Source organism: Panulirus ornatus, chromosome 57 (assembly GCF_036320965.1).
Source record: "Panulirus ornatus isolate Po-2019 chromosome 57, ASM3632096v1, whole genome shotgun sequence".
Taxonomy (NCBI): Eukaryota; Metazoa; Arthropoda; class Malacostraca; order Decapoda; family Palinuridae; genus Panulirus; species Panulirus ornatus.
In genome coordinates this window covers 16,630,297-16,648,640 of record NC_092280.1, presented here as the reverse complement: position 1 = coordinate 16,648,640, position 18,344 = coordinate 16,630,297, and the positions used below count along the sequence as shown (strand labels likewise).

The 18,344-nt window shown below is 41.3% G+C and overlaps 1 protein-coding gene across 1 annotated transcript in view; it reads right to left on the bottom strand.

The window, feature by feature from the left end:
- The window catches only part of LOC139766186 (voltage-dependent T-type calcium channel subunit alpha-1G-like), a 1,124,919-nt gene that overhangs the window by 746,098 nt on the left and 360,477 nt on the right, over positions 1-18,344 (bottom strand). The gene's annotated exons all lie outside the window — the stretch shown is intronic.

Sequence of the window (18,344 nt, the reverse complement as noted above, 5' to 3'; positions counted from 1 at the left end):
AGAATACTTCCCATGTATTCCTCGCGTGTCGTAGAAAGCGACTAGAGGGGACGGGAGCGGGGGGCCAGAAATCCTCCCCTCCTTGTATTAACTTTCTAAAATGGGAAACAGAAGAAGGAGTCACGCGGGGAGTGCTCATCCTCCTCGAAGGCTCAGAGTGGGGTGCCTAAATGTGTGTGGATGTAACCAAGATGTGAAAAAAGGAGAGATAGGTAGTATGTTTGAGGAAAGGAACCTGGATGTTTTGGCTCTGAGTGAAACGAAGCTCAAGGGTAAAGGGGAAGAGTGGTTTGGGAATGTCTGGGGAGTAAAGTCATGGGTTAGTGAGAGGACAAGAGCAAGGGAAGGAGTAGCAATACTCCTGAAACAGGAGTTGTGGGAGTATGTGATAGAATGTAAGAAAGTAAATTCCCGATTAATATGGGTAAAACTGAAAGTTGATGGAAAGAGGTGGGTGATTATTGGTGCATATGCACCTGGGCATGAGAAGAAAGATCATGAGAGGCAAGTGTTTTGGGAGCAGCTGAATGAGTGTGTTAGTGGTTTTGATGCACGAGACCGGGTTATAGTGATGGGTGATTTGAATGCAAAGGTGAGTAATGTGGCAGTTGAGGGAATAATTGGTATACATGGGGTGTTCAGTGTTGTAAATGGAAATGGTGAAGAGCTTGTAGATTTATGTGCTGAAAAAGGACTGATGATTGGGAATACCTGGTTTAAAAAGCGAGATATACATAAGTATACTTATGTAAGTAGGAGAGATGGCCAGAGAGCGTTATTGGATTACGTGTTAATTGACAGGCGTGCGAAAGAGAGACTTTTGGATGTTAATGTGCTGAGATGTGCAACTGGAGGGATGTCTGATCATTATCTTGTGGAGGCTAAGGTGAAGATTTGTATGGGTTTTCAGAAAAGAAGAGTGAATGTTGGGGTGAAGAGGGTGGTGAGAGTAAGTGAGCTTGGGAAGGAGACCTGTGTGAGGAAGTACCAGGAGAGACTGAGTACAGAATGGAAAAAGGTGAGAACAATGGAAGTAAGGGGAGTGGGGGAGGAATGGGATGTATTTAGGGAATCAGTGATGGATTGCGCAAAAGATGCTTGTGGCATGAGAAGAGTGGGAGGTGGGTTGATTAGAAAGGGTAGTGAGTGGTGGGATGAAGAAGTAAGAGTATTAGTGAAAGAGAAGAGAGAGGCATTTGGACAATTTTTGCAGGGAAAAAATGCAATTGAGTGGGAGATGTATAAAAGAAAGAGACAGGAGGTCAAGAGAAAGGTGCAAGAGGTAAAAAAAAGGGCAAATGAGAGTTGGGGTGAGAGGGTATCATTAAATTTTAGGGAGAATAAAAAGATGTTCTGGAAGGAGGTAAATAAAGTGCGTAAGACAAGGGAGCAAATAGGAACTTCAGTGAAGGGCGCAAATGGGGAGGTGATAACAAGTAGTGGTGATGTGAGAAGGAGATGGAGTGAGTATTTTGAAGGTTTGTTGAATGTGTTTGATGATAGAGTGGCAGATATAGGGTGTTTTGGTCGAGGTGGTGTGCAAAGTGAGAGGGTTAGGGAAAATGATTTGGTAAACAGAGAAGAGGTAGTGAAAGCTTTGCGGAAGATGAAAGCCGGCAAGGCAGCAGGTTTGGATGGTATTGCAGTGGAATTTATTAAAAAAGGGGGTGACTGTATTGTTGACTGGTTGGTAAGGTTATTTAATGTATGTATGACTCATGGTGAGGTGCCTGAGGATTGGCGGAATGCGTGCATAGTGCCAATGTACAAAGGCAAAGGGGATACGAGTGAGTGCTCAAATTACAGAGGTATAAGTTTGTTGAGTATTCCTGGTAAATTATATGGGAGGGTATTGATTGAGAGGGTGAAGGCATGTACAGAGCATCAGATTGGGGAAGAGCAGTGTGGTTTCAGAAGTGGTAGAGGATGTGTGGATCAGGTGTTTGCTTTGAAGAATGTATGTGAGAAATACTTAGAAAAGCAAATGGATTTGTATGTAGCATTTATGGATCTGGAGAAGGCATATGATAGAGTTGATAGAGATGCTCTGTGGAAGGTATTAACAATATATGGTGTGGGAGGCAAGTTGTTAGAAGCAGTGAAAAGTTTTTATCGAGGATGTAAGGCATGTGTACGTGTAGGAAGAGAGGAGAGTGATTGGTTCTCAGTGAATGTAGGTTTGCGGCAGGGGTGTGTGATGTCTCCATGGTTGTTTAATTTGTTTATGGATGGGGTTGTTAGGGAGGTAAATGCAAGAGTTTTGGAAAGAGGGGCAAGTATGAAGTCTGTTGTGGATGAGAGAGCTTGGGAAGTGAGTCAGTTGTTGTTCGCTGATGATACAGCGCTGGTGGCTGATTCATGTGAGAAACGGCAGAAGCTGGTGACTGAGTTTGGTAAAGTGTGTGGAAGAAGAAAGTTAAGAGTAAATGTGAATAAGAGCAAGGCTATTAGGTACAGTAGGGTTGAGGGTCAAGTCAATTGGGAGGTGAGTTTGAATGGAGAAAAACTGGAGGAAGTGAAGTGTTTTAGATATCTGGGAGTGGATCTGGCAGCGGATGGAACCATGGAAGCGGAAGTGGATCAGAGGGTGGTGGAGGGGGCGAAAATTCTGGGGGCCTTGAAGAATGTGTGGAAGTCGAGAACATTATCTCGGAAAGCAAAAATGGGTATGTTTGAAGGAATAGTGGTTCCAACAATGTTGTATGGTTGCGAGGCGTGGGCTATAGATAGAGTTGTGCGCAGGAGGATGGATGTGCTGGAAATGAGATGTTTGAGGACAATGTGTGGTGTGAGGTGGTTTGATCGAGTGAGTAACATAAGGGTAAGAGAGATGTGTGGAAATAAAAAGAGCGTGGTTGAGAGAGCAGAAGAGGGTGTTTTGAAGTGGTTTGGGCACATGGAGAGAATGAGTGAGGAAAGATTGACCAAGAGGATATATGTGTCGGAGGTGGAGGGAACGAGGAGAAGAGGGAGACCAAATTGGAGGTGGAAAGATGGAGTGAAAAAGATTTTGTGTGATCGGGGCCTGAACATGCAGGAGGGTGAAAGGAGGGCAAGGAATAGAGTGAATTGGAGCGATGTGGTATACCGGGGTTGACGTGCTGTCAGTGGATTGAATCAAGGCATGTGAAGCGTCTGGGGTAAACCATGGAAAGCTGTGTAGGTATGTATATTTGCGTGTGTGGACGTATGTATATGCATGTGTATGGGGGGGGGTTGGGTCATTTCTTTCGTCTGTTTCCTTGCGCTACCTCGCAAACGCGGGAGACAGCGACAAAGTATAATAAATAAACAAATAAATATATATATATATATATATATATATATATATATATATATATATATATATATATATATATATAGAGGATGTGTGGATCAGGTGTTTGCTTTAAAGAATGTATGTGAGAAATACTTAGAAAAGCAAAATGGATTTGTATGTAATATTTATGGATCTAGAGAAGGCATATGATAGAGTTGATAGAGATGCTCTGTGGAAGGTATTAAGAATATATGGCGTGGGAGGCAAGTTGTTAGAAGCAGTGAAAAGGTTTTATCGAGGATGTAAGGCATGTGTACGTGTAGGAAGAGAGGAAAGTGACTGGTTCTCAGTGAATGTAGGTTTGCGGCAGGGGTGTGTGATGTCTCCATGGTTGTTTAATTTGTTTATGGATGGGGTTGTTAGGGAGGTGAATGCAAGAGTTTTGGAAAGATGGGCAAGTATGAAGTCTGTTGGGGATGAGTGAGCTTGGGAAGTGAGTCAGTTGTTGTTCGCTGATGATACAGCGCTGGTGGCTGATTGATGTGAGAAACTGCAGAGGCTGGTGACTGAGTTTGGTAAAGTGTGTGAAAGAAGAAAGTTAAGAGTAAATGTGAATAAGAGCAAGGTTATTAGGTACAGTAGGGTTGAGGGTCAAGTCAATTGGGAGGTAAGTTTGAATGGAGAAAAACTGGAGGAAGTAAAGTGTTTTAGATATCTGGGAGTGGATCTGGCAGCGGATGGAACCATGGAAGCGGAAGTGAATCATAGGGTGGGGGAGGGGGCGAAAATCCTGGGAGCCTTGAAGAATGCGTGGAAGTTGAGAACATTATCTCGGAAAGCAAAAATGGGTACGTTTGAAGGAATAGTGGTTCCAACAATGTTGTATGGTTGCGAGGCGTGGGCTATGGATAGAGTTGTGCGCAGGAGGATGGATGTGCTGGAAATGAGATGTTTGAGGACAATGTGTGGTGTGAGGTGGTTTGATCGAGTAAGTACTGTAAGGGTACGAGAGATGTGTGGAAATAAAAAGAGTGTGGTTGAGAGAGCATAAGAGGGTGTTTTGAAATGGTTTGGGCACATGGAGAGAATGAGTGAGGAAAGATTGACCAAGAGGATATATGTGTCTGAGGTGGAGGGAACGAGGAGAAGAGGGAGACCAAATTTTAGATGGAAAGATGGAGTGAAAAAGATTTTGAGTGATCGGGGCCTGAACATGCAGGAGGGTGAAAGGCGGGCAAGGAATAGATTGAATTGGATCGATGTGGTATACTGGGGTTGACGTGCCGTCAGTGGATTGAATCAGGGCATGTGAAGCGTCTGGGGTAAACCATGGAAAGCTGTGTAGGTATGTATATTTGCATGTGTGGACGTATGTATATACATGTGTATGGGGGTGGGTTGGGCCATTTCTTTCGTCTGTTTCCTTGCGCTACCTCACAAACGCAGGAGACAGCGACAAAGCAAAAAAAAAAAAAAAAAAAATATATATATATATATATATATATATATATATATATATATTATCCCTGGGGATAGGGGATTAAGAATACTTCCCACGTATTCCCTGCGTGTCGTAGAAGGCGACTAAAAGGGGAGGGAGCGGGGGGGCTGGAAATCCTTCCCTCTCGTTTTTTTTTTCATTTTCCAAAAGAAGGAACAGAGGGGGCCAGGTGAGGATATTCCAAAAAAGGCCCAGTCCTCTGTTCTTAACGCTACCTTGCTAACATGGGAAATGGCGAATAGTTTAAAAGAAAGAAAAAGATATACATATATATATATATATATATATATATATATATATATATATATATATATATATATATAGATCCCACAGCTTTCTGTGGGGCAGTGGTTTCGGTGCATTACACATGTGAGCTAGAGACTGTGTATGAACGAATGTAGCCTTCATTGTCTTTTCCTAGCGCTACCTTGCATGCACGCAGGGGGAGGGGGTTTCATTTCATGTGTGGCTTGGTGGTGGCAGGAATGGATGAAGGCAGTATGTATGAATATCCACATGTGTATATATGTATGTGTCTGTGTATGTTTATGTATGTATAAATTGAAATGTATAGGTAGGTTTATGTGCGCGTGAGGGTGTGTATGTATATACATGTGTATGTGGGTGGGTTGGGCCATTCTTTCTTTTGTTTCTTTGCACTACCTCGCTAACGATGGAGACAGTGTCAAAGTATAATAATATAATATAATATATATATATATATATATATATATATATGTTTGAAGGAATAGTGGTTCCAACAATGTTGTATGGTTGCGAGGCGTGGGCTATGGATAGAGTTGTGCGCAGGAGGATGGATGTGCTGGAAATGAGATGTTTGAGGACAATGTGTGGTGTGAGGTGGTTTGATCGAGTAAGTAACGTAAGGGTAAGAGAGATGTGTGGAAATAAAAAGAGCGTGGTTGAGAGAGCAGAAGAGGGTGTTTTGAAATGGTTTGGTCACATGGAGAGAATGAGTGAGGAAAGATTGACCAAGAGGATATATGTGTCGGAGGTGGAGGGAACGAGGAGAAGAGGGAGACCAAATTGGAGGTGGAAAGATGGAGTGAAAAAGATTTTGTGTGATCGGGGCCTGAACATGCAGGAGGGTGTAAGGAGGGCAAGGAATAGAGTGAATTGGAGCGATGTGGTATACAGGGGTTGACGTGCTGTCAGTGGAGTGAATCAGGGCATGTGAAGCGTCTGGGGTAAACCATGGAAAGGTGTGTAGGTATGTATATTTGCGTGTGTGGACGTGTGTATGTACATGTGTATGGGGGAGGGGTTGGGCCATTTCTTTCGTCTGTTTCCTTGCGCTACCTCGCAAACGCGGGAGACAGCGACAAAGTATAAAAAAAAAAAAAAAAAAAAAATATATATATATATATATATATATATATATATATATATATATATATTTTTTTCAAACTATTCGCCATTTCCCGCGTTAGCGAGGTAGCGTTAAGAACAGAGGACTGGGCCATTGAGGGAATATCCTCACCTGGCCCCCTTCTCTGCTCCTTCTTTTGGAAAATTAAAAAAGATTGAGAGGGGAGGATTTCCAGCCCCCCGCTCCCTCCCCTTTTAGTCGCCTTCTACGACACGTAGGGAATACGTGGGAAGTATTCTTTCTCCCCTATCCCCAGGGATAAACCATATATATATATATATATATATATATATATATATATATATATATATATATATATATATATATATATACATATATATATATATATATATATATATATATATATATATATATATAGAGTTATGTAAAATGAGGCGAAAAGAAGCACTCATGGAAAATCAAATGGACTGCTGAGGAGAAAGGAAACATTCTCACCATATGAAACAAGGGTGGCCTTAGTGTAGTGGTTCGTGCATCACCCTGGAAAGGTGAAGATCCTGGATTCATTTCTTGGTGATCATTTGTGTCATCTGGTTACAAAAATATGCAACAAAATTAAGAAATATACATATATAAACACAACCAGACAACTGGAGTAAAGGGAAAGATACCTGCCATATGAGACATGAGTGGCTATGGTGTACTGAATAGCATATCACTGAGGAGAACTGAAGGCCCTGGCTTCAGTTCTTGGTGCTTTAAAATATATACCAGTGAAGAAGATGTAGCATACCACAGTCTAGAAACTGTGCATCTATGAGGCCAGCAACAAAAATTTCTAGTGGTAATGTAGTTTAGTCAGAAAATGCACTTTTTGGAGCTCAACCAAACTTATGAGGAGAAGTGCAGGGTCTCTTCAACATGAAACAAGACTGGCATGGTGTTGTGATTGGCACACATCCCTGAAAAGAAGATGACTACACAGAAGTCAAGCCCACAACCTTGATTTCCTTACCCGACACATTCACCAATATACCATGGCCATTCTTGTCTCACCTGGTAGGGACCTCCACCCCATTGTCTCATCTGGTAAGGATTCCACCTCTTCCTCAGCAACCTGGTTGTACTCCCATGTGCACATTCACTCATTTCATTGCATGTATCCAGGAAATATTCATATCATTCTTAAACAGTATCATAAAAAATGTCAAAGTTCACTTGCTTATTGTAGCTGAAGTATGAATAATTATATATTTTTTCACATACTTGTCCCACAAATGCAAAAAAAAAAAGTTTTATTTGACTTACCATTTTCAATATATCAGTGGAAGTCTTCAATCAACAAAGTCTAGCAATTTCACTGTATGCCAAGCCTTGTATGCCCTTTCCAGGTTAATTTGATTTGAAGATAATATCCTAAGTGATCACAGCTCCACCTTAAAACACTTAAAAGGGACTGGCTCTGTACCTACCATTTGTGCAAACTAGGGGTATGAAGTACGGTGAAGTACTAGGGATACATCAGCTGAGTTGTCCAGACACAAGTGTGTCTAATATTTAAAGTGACAAAATGATTTATGACCAAAAAATATCACTGAGGGAAAATTCAAGAATATGAATGCTTTTCATAACATATTTGATCAATGTAAATCATACTCATCTGGATAAGGGTGGAGGCATTGGACACCACTGCAAAGTAATAGCCTTCAATGTATGTTCAGCACTGGCAGAACATTAGGCCAATATAGGATGATGTCCAAGTAGCAAACCCTGTTATTACATTTTCAATGACTCTTTTCCAAACTACATTCAACCCTGTCTTGCGAGTACAGATAGCATTTGAAGCACTAATGATTTCACAAATTTCAACACATTTACAAATAAACAAAATCAAATCATTCTGAGACTTGAGTTTAACATTTTTCTTAAAGCTAATTTTGTAAGGTAAACAGTGCTTACCTTGCTTCTCAATAATACAGGCCACTGTTGTTCTCAGTGAAACACAGCACTGGCCAAAAAACTTTCCTGCACATCTATCACTTGTAATAATGTGAAACATGATGATCCTATGGGTATTCAGAACTGGGATCTTTGCTTTCTAGAGCAACATATCAACTGTTATGTCAAAGCTACCCCTTTTTGTCTTTGACAAGGAGTTGCTCTTCTCCTCACTCTAGATGAGCTCCCATGAGCACATTTCATCAACTATTTATGTACAACTAACAAGATAAAGCAGAGGAAAGACCATCCAGGAATCTAACCAAAGACCTTTGCTTCTTCAGGTTAAAGTGCTCACCACTACACCAAGGGTACTGCTGTTTCATTTAGCCAATACCTTTCTCTTCTAAGTAGTCTTAATTTGCTTCCAAAACTGCAATTTTCTTTTCACTACACACACCTCAGGAACACTTGTTGCTGACCCCAGTGACACACAACACCTATAATGTTGCTACCTGCACCTCTACTTTTGAAACATGATGAAAGGAATGTGAGTGCTCAGGAACTGAACCCCTAATCTTCACTTCTGGGAAATCTGGCTAACCAATCCAATTCAACAATCCTTATCTCATCTGATGGGAACCTCTCCCTTTTCAGCAGTCTAATTTTACGTTCTTGAATGTATCTCTTGACTACACTACATATCCACATAAAACTATTTATCATGAAGAGTTACCTTCTATTTTCACCAAAATGCATAAGTGCCTAATATAAATTTATGCAACATTTATAACATAAATGAATTCACTGACATAAAATGGGTGTTAAGTGTTAAACAAGCAAAAAAAAATTATTTAATAAAATGTTTAAAAAAAAATACATTTGGACTGATTACTTTAAAAAACTCAGATATTTCCAACTTTTCTGACACAGAATGAGAAAGCATAATAGATTTCATATAAAAGAAAAATCCTATTCTTCATGGATCTGTAAAACAAATCTGCCACATAACGTTCCCATATCCCCCTTCCTATTTTTCCACAAAAATCTTCCAACAGGAATGGCACCACTATATAACAAAAACAGGTTATACTGGTTGTTTAACATCAGCAACACTACGCATAACAAAATTACTCACAAGAAGCAAAAAATCAAAAAAGTCTGTGAATGAAATGAATTGAATATACGCTATAAAAAGTTGCACTATAAAAAGTTTTGTTTTTAAAGGCACTAACTCACAAAAAAATCAATATGGGTACCATAAAAGCTGATTATCTATTGAAATTAGTCTTTCATAATCATGTTACAACTTTACAAAACACAAGCATGAGGTTTGTTTCAGCAACATAAATCCTGGTTGGTTGGTAAATAATGCTATGTTAGTCAGAATGGATCAAAACCCTTTGGAAAATACAGTTTGTGAGGTCAGTACTGGCAACAAACCAAGGGAGACAGCTGAATAATAAGAAAAGCCAAAAGCAACTAGAGCAACAGGGATTGCAAAAAACCTGTCATGATAAATAAAAAAGGTTAAGACAAAATTGCTTATGAATTGACAGGCAATATGGAGGACAACATAGCAATTCAGATAAGAATTCTTTTAAAGCTGTGGGGATAGGCCTAAAGGAATTGCATTCATAGACATGTTCTAGTATCATTTTGTTTGCTAGTACTTATACTAAGTACTTTTGCCTAACTGCTCATTCTCATGCATATAAATGATATCCTTGGTACTTATACTTATGTTCAAGTAGTTGTACTTAATGAGCATTGCTACTGCTCTATATAATGACCAATTTTGCAGCTATAGGGAATATAGTATGAAAAATCCAACCAGCCATCGCAATCATAGCTCATGCCGAAGTGCCACACCTTAAAGTATGATCTTATTTACAGTGCACTCTTTCAGGTAGAAAGAATAACAAACTAAATTAAGTACTTTATATCATATACATCCAAACACCTCTGTTCAGATTATAAATCTGGAGAGATAATATGACAAAATCAGAATTCCAGGAAGAAAAATTTCATACAATTATGAAAAAATAACTTTTCTTCCACTTTTTTCAAAGCAGTTTTATACAATTTAAAACTTATACCATGCAAACAAAGAAAACATTTTATGGCATTCTCACAGAACTCAGAAAAGTCAGCCTCGTCAGCTGGAACAACACTCCCTGAGATATGAGATAATGAGTGCAGGGTGAGTGTTGGGCAGATTCGGGGTAGCTGCTCAATGTCCGATTGTGGAAATTGCAACTTGGGCATGGTAGTTCCTGTGATTTGCTGAAGTGATTTTTGTAATGTTTTGAAACAGGTTGTTTAGTATATACACAAGTCTGGCTTGCATCTGGAGAGTTAAGTTTTAGATGGGTGTGTAAGTCTGGTGGAAATTAATTCAAGACTGAGCTAGAGGGTAAACTGTTGAGTGTTTGCTGGATTATTTGGTCTACATATGTTTTGTTATTGTGATGTCTGCTGGTGATGGGTGAGTCTGGGAGTGTAACTGTCTAAAGTAGAGGCTTGGTTTGATTTTCTATTTCTGTATGAAGGTTGGCATAAGGTTATGACGTGGCTCTAATGAGACAGAGATAATGTTGCTGCAAAGAACTAGGTACTAAGTATGCTGAGGTGGGACTGTAGAGGAAGCATTCTTGTTTTGTTGTGCAAGCGCTAAATGTTTCTAGAAAGATGAAGATTACTGAGAGTGCTATTTTGGATAGTGTGTAGTTTTGTTATACAGTATTTGCTTTTGAAAGAGTTAGTGAATAGGCAATAGTGACATCATGTAAAGTTAATCATACACAGTTTGTAGAGAATGGTGTGGTTTTTTTTATTTCTTTTGTCGAAATATTAGGGCATTCAGTTGTTTGTGGACTGTGTGTTGATATCTGTGCTGTAAAGGATAAATGTCATGTGTGTGTCATATGTGATACCTGGTATGGAGATATGAGCATGCAGGTTCATGTCATTACTGAGGGGTTCATAGCATGACTGGGATTTCTTTGGTGATGCAGTCAATTTGCTTTGTGAGAGCCAGTGTTCCAACGGCATCATGTACTGCTGCATATCTACTGATAATTGTGCATTGCTGGGGTATAGCAAAGTAACTGTGAGGTTGTCTGTATATGAAGGGATATTCACACTGTGGTTTGTAGGGGAAGAGGGGCAGAGGGAAGTTATGTAGGAAGAGACTGAACAAAGTTGCGAGAGAGAACAGCCTCTTGGGAGCTCCAGTGTAAAGTTTGAGAATCTTAATGTCTTTAGTGAGTGTCTAACCTGGCATCCAGCTATGAAACTGGCCAATCATTCTTTTGTTATTCTTCTACAGGGTGGTTTCAAGTACCCGTTTTGTGACGATATATTAAGGGACTAGGTTGAATAATTTCTTGATGCTTATCACCACAATTGTGTGGAAGAGGGGTTGTGGTTGGTTGAAACCACATGGATTGCATTAAGAAGTATATGTAGTATGGTTATGAAGTGTTTAGGTTTGAAGCCATGCTTCAACGTAAAACTGTTGTAAATCAGTTTTACGTTGAGATTGGATACCTATGATCTTAATAATACTAGGAGGCTGAAGGAAGAGGAGCTGGGGGGAAAGGGCTTGGAGGGTTTCAGGATGGGTATTATAAGGGCAAGTTTCTAGCTGGGTAGGATTTTGACCACTATCAAAGAATAGATGGAGATGGCAGGAAGCACTTGGAGTGATGAAGGATCAAGTGTCACATTTGGAAGTTTCATATATCAGAGTCTGGTTAACAGCAATTGTTTTGGGTTATAAATTTCCTTTGTGTGGTGGTAAAGGGGCTGGGGAACAATGTAGTTGTGTCCGAGTGGATTTTGGTTAGGATATTCATAACTGCCTCATTAGGGGGTGTGGTAGGTTTGTGGCTTATTTTCGAGTAATGTTTCATGAACGTGTTTGTTAGTTCTTTGGAAGATTGGATATTATTGTGTTGGATAAGCACTGCTTACCCATCAGGTTGTGCTGAGGGTTTGAAATATTCTGTATTATTAACCAGATTTGGGTGCTGTTGAGTTTTGTTGTTCATCATGTTTAGGAAGAAATGCTAGTTTACTGCATCTTTTTCAATCATTACGATACAGATGGTCCAGTTTAATAGTTAGCAATACCGCTTAGTACTGCCTGAGTGCCCTTCACTGTTTTATTTGCTTCGTCACTGATACTCATGAATTGAGAGAAGGCACAATCTGAGGATGGGAAACTGTCTATGGTGAATTTCTGGAGTTTGGATTCATAGTGTGCAAATGCTTGGCAGTCTGCTTTTTTGTAACTTGTGAATGTTTTCTTGTTGCTTCTGGGAGCTGGGTGCTCGTTGTCTCTGACTGTAACATATTCATGGGCTGCCCATTGCCAAGTGAATAGGTTCGAATCCTGGCTGCAGCAGTTGGTCCACAGTCAACCCAGCTGTTCATTCACCCTTAGGGATTGGTTGATAAAATGGTTACCTGGCTCAGGATAGGGTATATCTATCTATCTATCTTTATTTATATATATATATATATATATATATATATATATATATATATATATATATATATATATATATATATATATATATGGGCCATTTTTGTCTGTTTCCTTGTGCTACCTCAGTGATGCAGGAAACGGCGGTTGAATATAATACAATGTATATTTATATCATACTTAAGTTTGTTCAGTATTCCTGGGAAACTATATGAGAGGGTACTGATTGAGAGGGTAAAGAAATGTACAGAGCATCAGATTGGGGAACAGCAGTGTGGTTTCAGAAATGGTAGAGGATGTGTGCATCATTTGTTTGTCTTGAAGAATGTATGTGAGAAAGACTTGGATGTGGAAAGATGGAGTGAAAAAGATTTTGAGTGATCGGGACAAGAACATACAGGAGGGTGAAAGGAGTGCAAGGAGTAGAGTGAATTGGAATGATGTGTTATACCGGGGTTGACATGCTGTCAATGGATTGAACCAGGGCATGTGAAGCGTGTGGGGTAAACCATGGAAAGGTCTGTGGAGCCTGGATGCGGAAAGGAAGCTTTAGTTTCCGTGCATTACATAACAGCTAGAGACTGAGAGTGAAAGAGCGGGGCCTTTTTGTCTTTTCCTGGTGCTACCTCATTGAAGTCTTTTCCTGGTGCTACCTCATTGAAGTGGGGTGTGTGTGTGTGTGTGTGTGTGTGTGTGTGTGTGTGTGTGTGTGCGCTATTTCCTGTGTGGTGGGGTGCTGACAGGAATGGATAAAGGCAGCAAGTATGAATATGTATATGTATATTTTTTTTTTTGTCGGTCTCCCGCGTTTGCGAGGTAGCACAAGGAAACAGACGAAAGAAATGGCCCAACCCACCCCCATAAACAATGTATAAACATACGTCCACACACGCAAATATACATACCAACACAGCTTTCCATGGTTTACCCCAGACGCTTCACATGCCCTGATTCAATCCACTGACAGCACGTCAACCCCGGTACACCACATCGATCCAATTCACTCTATTCCTTGCCCTCCTTTCACCCTCCTGCATGTTCAGGCCCCGATCACACAAAATCTTTTTCACTCCATCTTTCCACCTCCAATTTGGTCTCCCCCTTCTCCTCGTTCCCTCCACCTCCGACACATATATCCTCTTGGTCAATCTTTCCTCACTCATTCTCTCCATGTGCCCAAACCATTTCAAAACACCCTCTTCTGCTCTCTCAACCACGTTCTTTTTATTTCCACACATCTCTCTTACCCTTACGTTACTTACTCGATCAAACCACCTCACACCACACATTGTCCTCAAACATCTCATTTCCAGCACATCCATCCTCCTGCGCACAACTCTATCCATAGCCCACGCCTCGCAACCATACAACATTGTTGGAACCACTATTCCTTCAAACATACCCATTTTTGCTTTCCGAGATAATGTTCTCGACTTCCACACATTCTTCAAGGCTCCCAGGATTTTCGCCCCCTCCACCACCCTATGATCCACTTCCACTTCCATGGTTCCATCCGCTGCCAGATCCACTCCCAGACATCTAAAACACTTTACTTCCTCCAGTTTTTCTCCATTCAAACTTACCTCCCAATTGACTTGACCCTCAACCCTACTGTACCTAATAACCTTGCTCTTATTCACATTTACTCTTAACTTTCTTCTTTCACACACTTTACCAAACTCAGTCACCAGCTTCTGCAGTTTCTCACATGAATCAGCCACCAGCGCTGTATCATCAGCGAACAACAACTGACTCACTTCCCAAGCTCTCTCATCCACAACAGACTTCATACTTGCCCCTCTTTCCAAAACTCTTGCATTTACCTCCCTAACAACCCCATCCATAAACAAATTAAACAACCATGGAGACATCACACACCCCTGCCGCAAACCGACATTCACTGAGAACCAACCACTTTCCTCTCTTCCTACACATACACATGCCTTACATCCTCGATAAAAACTTTTCACTGCTTCTAACAACTTGCCTCCCACACCATATATTCTTAATACCTTCCACAGAGCATCTCTATCAACTCTATCATATGCCTTCTCCAGATCCATAAATGCTACATACAAATCCATTTGCTTTTCTAAGTATTTCTCACATACATTCTCCAAAGCAAACACCTGATCCACACATCCTCTACCACTTCTGAAACCACACTGCTCTTCCCCAATCTGATGCTCTGTACATGCCTTCACACTCTCAATCAATACCCTACCATATAATTTACCAGGAATACTCAACAAACTTATACCTCTGTAATTTGAGCACTCACTCTTATCCCATTTGCCTTTGTACAATGGCACTATGCACGCATTCCGCCAATCCTCAGGCACCTCACCATGAGTCATACATACATTAAATAACCTTACCAACCAGTCAACAATACAGTCACCCCCTTTTTTAATAAATTCCACTGCAATACCATCCAAACCTGCTGCCTTGCCGGCTTTCATCTTCCGCAAAGCTTTTACTACCTCTTCTCTGTTTACCAAATCATTTTCCCTAACCCTCTCACTTTGCACACCACCTCGACCAAAACACCCTATATCTGCCACTCTATCATCAAACACATTCAACAAACCTTCAAAATACTCACTCCATCTCCTTCTCACATCACCACTACTTGTTATTTTGCTTTGTCGCTGTCTCCCGCATTTGCGAGGTAGCGCAAGGAAACAGACGAACGAAATGGCCCAACCCACCCCCATACACATGTATATACATACACGTCCACACACGCAAATATACATACCTATACATCTCAATGTACACATTTATATACACACACAGACACATACATATATACCCATGCACACAATTCACACTGTCTGCCTTTATTCATTCCCATCGCCATCTCGCCACACATGGAATACCATCCCCCTCCCCATCATGTGTGCGAGGTAGCGCTAGGAAAATACAACAAAGGCCACATTTGTTCACACTCAGTCTCTAGCTGTCATGCAATAATGCCCGAAACCACAGCTCCCTTTCCACATCCAGGTCCCACACAACTTTCCATGGTTTACCCCAGACGCTTCACATGCCCTGATTGAATCCACTGACAGCACGTCAACCCCGGTATACCACATCGATCCAATTCACTCTATTCCTTGCCCGCCTTTCACCCTCCTGCATGTTCAGGCCCCAATCACTCAAAATCATTTTCACTCCATCTTTCCACCTCCAATTTGGTCTCCCACTTCTCCTCGTTATCTCCACCTCTGACACATATCCTCTTTGTCAATCTTTTCTCATTCATTCTCTCCATGTGACAAAACCATTTCAACACACCCTCTTCTGCCCTCTCAACCATACTCTTTTTATTACCACACATCTCTCTTTTACCCTTTCATTACTTACTCAATCAAACCACCTCACACCACATATTGTCCTCAAACATTTCATTTCCAACACATCTACCATCCTCCACACAACTCTATCTATAGCCCATGCCTCGCGACCATACAACATTATTGGAACCAATATTCCTTCAAACATACCCATTTCTGCTCTCCGAGATGACGTTCTCGTTTTCCACACATTCTTCAACGCTCCCAGAACCTTCGCCCCCTTCCCTACCGTGACTCACTTCTGCTTCCATGGTTCCATCCGTTGCCAACTCCACACCAGATACCTAAAACACTTCAATTCCTCCAATTTTTCTCCATTCAAACCTACCTCCCAATTAACTTGTCCCTCAACCCTATTGAACCTAATAACCTTGCTCTTATTCACATTTACTCTCAGCTTTCTTCTTTCACACAACTTTGCCAAACTCAGTCACCAACCTCTGCAGGATGTAACGCATGTGTATGAGTAGGAAAAGAGGAAAGTCATTGGTTCCCAGTGAATGTTGGTTTGCGGCAGGACTGCATGATGTCTACATGGTTGTTTAATTTCTTTATGGATGGGGTGGTTAAGGAGGTGAATGCAAGAGTTTTGGAGAGAGGGGCAAGTATGCAGTCTGTTGTGGATGAGAGGGCTTGGGAAGTAAGTCAGTCAGTGTTCGCTGATGATAAAACACTGGTGGCTGAATCAGGGGAGACAGTGGGGATAAGAGAGAAAGAATACTTCCCACATATCCCCTGCATGTCATAGAAGGCGACTACAAGAGGAAGGTGCAGGGAGCTGGAAATTCTCCCCTCAAATTTTCAATTTCCCAAAAGAACAGAGAATGGGCGGCCAAGCGAGGATATTCCCTCTAAGGCTCAGTCCTCTGGTGGCTGATTCATGTGAGAAACTGCAGAAGCTGGTGACTGAGTTTGGTAAAGTGTGTGGAAGAAGAAAGTTAAGAGTAAATGTGAATAAGAGCAAGGTTATTAGGTACAGTAGGGGTGAGGGTCAAGTCAATTGGGAGGTGAGTTTGAATGGAGAAAAACTGGAGGAAGTGAAGTGTTTTAGATATCTGGGAGTGGATCTGTCAGCGGATGGAACCATGGAAGCGGAAGTGGATCATAGGGTGGGGGAGGGGGCGAAAATTTTGGGAGCCTTGAAAAATGTGTGGAAGTCGAGAACATTATCTCGGAAAGCAAAAATGGGTATGTTTGAAAGGATAGTGGTTCCCAAAAATGTTGTATGGTTGCGAGGCGTGGGCTATGGATAGAGATGTGCGCAGGAGGATGGATGTGCTGGAAATGAGATGTTTGAGGACAATGTGTGGTGTGAGGTGGTTTGATCGAGTAAGTAACGTAAGGGTAAGAGAGATGTGTGGAAATAAAAAGAGCGTGGTTGAGAGAGCAGAAGAAGGTGTTTTGAAATGGTTTGGGCACATGGAGAGAATGAGTGAGGAAAGATTGACCAAGAGGATATATGTGTCGGAGGTGGAGGGAACGAGGAGAAGAGGGAGACCAAATTGGAGGTGGAAAGATGGAGTGAAAAAGATTTTGTGTGATCGGGGCCTGAACATGCAGGAGGGTGAAAGGAGGGCAAGGAATAGAGTGAATTGGAGCGATGTGGTATACAGGGGTTGACGTGCTGTCAGTGGATTGAATCAAGGCATGTGAAGCGTCTGGGGTAAACCATGGAAGGCTGTGTAGGTATGTATATTTGCGTGTGTGGACGTATGTACATGTGTATGGGGGGGGGGGCCATTTCTTTCGTCTGTTTCCTTGCGCTACCTCGCAAACGCGGGAGACAGCGACAAAGTATGAAAAAAAAAAAAAATATATATATATATATATATATCCCTGGGGATAGGGGAGAAAGAATACTTCCCACGTATTCCCTGCATGTCGTAGAAGGCGACTAAAAGGGGAGGGAGCGGGTGGCTAGAAATCCTCCCATCTCGCTTTTTTTAATTTTCCAAAAGAGGGAACAGAGAAGGGGGCCAGGTGAGGATATTCCCTAAGAGGCCCAGTCCTCTGCTCTCAACGCTACCTCGCTAATGCGGGAAATGGCGAATAGTATGAAAAGATATATATATATATCATTATTATTTTTTTTTATTTTGCTTTGTCGCTGTCTCCCGCGTTTGCGAGGTAGCGCAAGGAAACAGACGAAAGAAATGGCTCAGCCCACCCCCATACACATGTATATACATACACGTCCACACACGCAAATATACATACCTACACAGCTTTCCATGGTTTACCCCAGACGCTTCACATGCCCTGATTCAATCCACTGACAGCACGTCAACCCCGGTATACCACATCGATCCAATTCACTCTATTACTTGCACGCATTCCGCCAATCCTCAGGCACCTCACCATGAGTCATACATACATTAAATAACCTTACCAACCAGTCAACAATACAGTCACCCCCTTTTTTAATAAATTCCACTGCAATACCA